The following is a 5819-nucleotide window of genomic DNA, read 5'->3' on the forward strand; positions in this document are numbered from 1 at the left end:
GTTGTTATAACAAATGAGTCCATTGCTTCTTTGAGTTCAACAAGGTGATAACTTTCATATTGATCCTACTCACAGATGACGGGAGATCAGACTTTAAACTTCATATTGATTGATGGTACTTGGAATAACTCAGCTACAATTTCAGGCGTTTGAAGGTAATACTTTAAACTACCATTTGGTTAGGTAATTTGAAGGTTGATGCAACAACCATTTCAGTTTGCTGGATGTAGGTAGATTAAAGAATCTCTTAATAAAGGCTAAAAACAAGGAAGCAGCAATGGACAAATTAAAGAGTGAAGTATGTATTCTAGAGTAATTCTGTCTTAATTTTCTCTCAAAATTCCATTTGGTTTTGTTTTAAATCATAAACACAGAACTTTTCAACAGTGTATACCAAACCAATGGAAAATCCTACCAAGATTTCATGTTGAGCAAGCTAATTCTATAGGGGGAAATATTTATGAATCCAATTTTGGAATTGAACAGAATTAGCTAATGAAATTGCAAAAGAAGTCGATGTAATCATAAATTCAACGACCAATACAGCCTTCAACACAAGGTCCTTCACCTCCTTGAATATGTTCTTTTTTCTTCTAATCATTTAGTTTTTAGTCTCAAATTGGTTCTTATAAAACTCTAGGTATGACATTGCTCTCGATATGAACACAGATAGCATCAGTGGTTCTTAAGCTACTCATCGCATTCAAATTTTTTTTTTATATCTCGGGGGTACCCTTGATGGGACAATCCATTTATTTCCATGACACATTCCATGAACTTGCCTACCACCAATCCTACAGAAACAGACAATGTCAGTCATCATGCCCTCTACTGTCATTCTAGACATAAAGATAATTAATTTATACTAATGATCCTGAACTATTTTTTGTTGGCTGCAAAAAATTTTAAGATAAACAGAGCAAAAAATCTATCTTTATTCATACTGAGAGTGGCCTAAATATAGGTTGTACAACTAATTGATTTGATAAAAGGACTCAACCACTATTTTGTAAAAGTAGGACCTTAAAAACACATTCCCCACTAATGGAGATACAACATGATGACCAGGAAACTCTAAACAAATAAAAAACAACCTCCTAAGGACTAGGACAAAATAACAGACCACATGACTCAACATTAAATAAAACCAATAATATTGGAGACTTAGTCAAATGACCAATTTGCAGATGATACTTTAACACCCTCCCTTAAACTGAACATTTGCAAATATTCAGTTTAACAATTCTGCAGTAACCTTAGCTTTAATTGCATCCTCCAGAGTACAAACTCCAAGTAACTCCCTCAACTTAAGAAAACTATCCAATTTGAGGGGTTTAGTAAAAATGTCAGCAACTTGATCTTCACTTCTGCAGTAAAGAAGATCAATAACTCCATCCTTCGTGAGATCACGTAAGAAGTGATATCACACATCTATGTGCTTGCATCTTCCATGAAAAATAGGATTCTTTGAGAGCTTAATAGCCGAACTATTATCACAAAAAATTTGAGTAGATCCTGGTTGCTTGAACTGAAGTTCCTCAAGAATTTTTCTCAACCACAATGCTTGACAAGCACTAGAAGTAGTTGCTACAAACTCAGCATCAATTGTTGACAATGTAACCAATGATTGCTTCCTTGATGACCATGAAACAGCTACAGACCCTAGCATAAACACATATCCAGTTGTGCTTCTTCTACCATCCAAATCACCAGCGTAATCACTGTCTGTATATCCAAACAAATTTGATTTTTGACCTCTTTTATAGAAAAGGCCAAAATGAGTAGTTCCACGCAAGTATCTAAGAATCCTCTTCGTAGCTAGAAGGTGAATTTCTTTCGGATTCTCCATGTACCTGCTAATGAGACTCACTGCTTGCATTGTATCAGGCCTTGTTGTTGTCAAGTACATTAAGCTCCCAACAATTTGCTTATAAAGAGTACTATCAACTCTTCTCCCTACTGGATCCATCACAAGCTTCAAACCCTTTTCAACTAGAGTGGTGACAGGATTGCAATTCTTCATTTGAAATCATTTAAAATTTCTTGGGCATATTTCTTTTGAAAAATAAAAATTCCAGCGGTAGATTGCACAACTTCTATGCCAAGAAAATAGCGCATCTTACCAAGATCAGACATATCAAACTCAAGTATCATAGATTCCTTAAATGTTTTAAACATTGCCCAATCATTTCTTGTGTAGATCAAATCATCTACATACAAGCATACCATTAGCCTTTTTCCTCCAACTCCAATTTTTATATAAAGAGTATGCTCATATAGGCATTTTTAAAAACCTTCCTTCAAAAAATAAGCATCTATATGACTATACCAAGCTCTAGGTGCTTGTTTTAGTCCATATAGAGACTTTTTTAGTTTATAAACTTTATGCTCACTGTCTAATTTCACATAATCAAGAGGTTGATCAATAAATACCTCTTCTTGTAACTCTCCATGTAAAAATGTCGATTTCACGTCCATTTGAAAAATGGGCCATGAGTTTTGAGCTGCCCATGCAATCATCAATCTGATTGTGTCGTGTCTTGCAACAGGAAATACTTATTTGTAGTCAACACCAAACTCTTGCTTATAAACCTTTGCTACTAAGCGCGCCTTGTATTTGTCAACTTCACCATTCTCCTTTAGCTTCGTCTTGTATACCCACTTAACACTAATCGTCTTCTGTCCCTTTGGAAGTTCTGTTAACTCCCAAGTATTATTCCTTTCAATGGCTACAATTTCTTCATTCATAGCCTTTTGTCATTTTAGTTCTTTGACAGCATCTTCAAAGATTGTGGAATCACAATCTGAAAATAAAGCAAAGTGAGTGATTGGATCTTCAGTTGGGTCAATTCTGATTAGCTCATAATCTGTCATCCATGAGGGCCTCTTCCGAACACGGCGACTACTAGATTCAACTACTGCATCAATAGCTACTGGTGCTGGTGGTGAAGTTTCAACCGTTGTTGGAACTTTATTTGGTGGAATTTCGGTATAGAAGTTGCTGGAAATTGTTGTTGTAGGAGCTGCTCCCCTTCTTCTTCAGTTTCACTATCGAAAATGACTGAAGTTGGTTGCTGCTCATTCCAATTCCAAGTGTTCTCCTCATCAAAAATGACATCTCTGCTGGTCACAATCTTCTTAGTAAGTGGATTGAACAGTTTATAGGCTTTGGACACTTCACTTACACCAAGAAAAACACAATTGTCCCCCTTATCAACGAGTTTCTTCCTTTTTTTATTTGGGACATGTGTGTAGGCGATGCAGTCGAAAATTTTGAAATAATCTACAGCTGGTTTTCGTCTACTCCAAGCCTCCTCTGGTGTCATGTTTTGAACAGAAAATGTAGGACTTCTATTCAACACATGAACACTCCAATTCACTACCTCCGGCCTAAAATTCTTTGGAATTTTGCTCCTTGTCAGCAAGCTTCTCACTATGTTGAGGATGGTTCTATTTTTTCTCTTCGATACACCATTTTGTTGCGGTGTATAAGCAGCTGTGAGTTCTCTTCGTATGCCTTGATCATCACAAAAATGTTCAAATTCTTTTGAACAATATTCTCCACCACAATCAGTTCGGAGAATTTTGATGGATCTCCCTGTTTCTTTTTCAACATGTGCATTGAAGCTTTTGAATGCACTAAAAGCTTCTGATTTCTCCTGCAAAAAAGAAACCCAAGTTTTTCAACTATAATCATCAATGACGATAATTATATATCTTTTACCCCCATTAGAAGTTGGATTAATCAGACCACAAATGTCAGAATGAACCAACTCTAGGACTTTCTTTGCTCTCCACGACTTTCCTTGAATAAATTGAGAATGATGTTGTTTGCCAACAACTCATTTTTCACAAACTTGAGCCGGAACGACAATTTGAAGGAGTCTTGTCACCATATTTTTTGTTGGAGAGTTTTTAATCACCAAAATTCAAGTGATCATGGCATAAATGCCAGAGCCATGACAAGTCTTTCACTTCAACCTTTAAGCAAGATTGGGCACTTTCAATCTTCAATGGAAACAACCTGTTTGAACTCATTTGAACAATAGCAATAGCTCCTCTAGAGAGATCATATATCTCACAAGCACCATTTTGAATAGTTATTACATAACATTTTTCTTGCAATTGACCAGCACTTAACAAATTACTTTTCAAATCAGGAACAAAAAAAACATTGGAAATTGTTTCTACAAAACCATTCTTGGTTTTAATGTTAATGTTGCCCTTTCCCATTACATTTACAGTGGAACAATCACCAAAACTCACTACAAAACGAAAGCCATCATTTAGAGAACAAAAAGAAGACTTACTTCCACACATGTGGTTGCTGCAGCCTGTATCCACATACCACACTTCTTCCTGAGGTTGTTCATCGACTTGAGCAGCCATCAACAAGGTTTCAACTTCTTTTTTTTCCTGCAAAATTCGATTTCTCTCCTTTTTCTTTGTCGTTAGACAATTTTGTATAACATTCAGAACGATAATGACCGAATTTATGGCATCTAAAGTACTTTACCTTAGATTTGTCAAATTGTTGATTTCGGCCTCTGCCTCTATTTTGAAAATCTGATTGATCTTCATCAGTTCTAAAATTACCTCGTCCACCTCTTCCTCTACTTCCATCTCTGGCTCCTCGGACTCTGCCTCTACCCCGATCTACCGATCTATTGGTTGTCCAAGTATTGTGGTTAGTTGAAACCTTTAGAGCCTGCTCCTCCTTGTTTTCTTGGATAATTTTATGTTCATGAACCAATAGGGATCCTTACAACTCATCAAGTGATAGTTCATCAAGATCTTTCGATTCCTCAATAGAACAAACAACATAATTAAATTTTGGCGTCATTGACCGAAGAATTTTCTCAATAACAGTTACATCCTCCATCTTCTCGCCATGAATCCGTATTTTATTGATGATTGCCATTGTTCGTGAGCAGAAATAAAAAACTCACTCTCCCAACTTCATTCGAAGCATTTTGAACTCAGATCGGAGTGCTTGAAGCTACTGCCTCTTTGTCCTTGTTGATCCCTGGTACTTTTTCTTCATAGAATCCCAAATCTGCTTGGAAGTATTTTTGTCAAGAATAGTTTCTAAGATAGAACAATCAATTGCTTGAAAGAGGTAGTTTTTGGCCCTAAGATCCTTCAATCGCTGCCCTTCTAACTTTGCTTTCTGTGTATCTGTCATTGTCGTTCCTGCTACTGGTTCTGCTACTCCATTCTCAACAAGCTGCCAATACTCTTTAGACCTCAAGAGATTCTCCATTAGCATGCTCCAATGATCATAGTGACCATCAAAACGTGGGATTGCAGGTTGCACAAAGTTGTCAGATGCCATTTTTTTTTTCTTTGCTACTGAAGGAAAAAAAAAACCAACAAAGAAAGCTACTGTTATATGGCTCTTTGTCTCAAGAACTCTCTCTCTCTGTGTTTTTGTACCCACTCTTTTAACTTTAACCAAGCTCTGATACCACTGTTAGCTGCAGAACTTTTTAAGATAAACAGAGCAAAAATCTATCTTTATTCATACTAAGAGTGGCCTAAATATAGGTTGTACAACTAATTGATTTGATAAAAGGACTCAACCACTATTTCGTAAAAGTAAGACCTTAAAAACACATTCCCCACTACTGGAGATACAACCTTATGACCAGGAAACTCTAAACAAATAAAAAACAACCTCCTAAGGACTAGGACAAAATAATAGACCACATGACTCAACATTAAATAAAACCAATAATACTAGAGACTTAGTCAAATGACCAATTTGCATATGATACTTTAACATTTTTTGGGCACTCTCGCCTTTGACCCAAGCATGA

The 5819-nt window shown here is 36.2% G+C and overlaps 1 pseudogene; it reads right to left on the minus strand.

The window, feature by feature from the left end:
• Positions 1-1423: 1423 nt before the first annotated feature.
• On the minus strand, positions 1424-2023 carry LOC147386063 (secreted RxLR effector protein 161 pseudogene; annotated as a pseudogene).
• Positions 2024-5819: the final 3796 nt, after the last annotated feature.

Source organism: Akebia trifoliata, chromosome 14, assembly GCF_017979445.1.
Source record: "Akebia trifoliata isolate Shusen 1 chromosome 14, ASM1797944v1, whole genome shotgun sequence".
In the NCBI taxonomy this organism is placed as follows: domain Eukaryota; kingdom Viridiplantae; phylum Streptophyta; class Magnoliopsida; order Ranunculales; family Lardizabalaceae; genus Akebia; species Akebia trifoliata.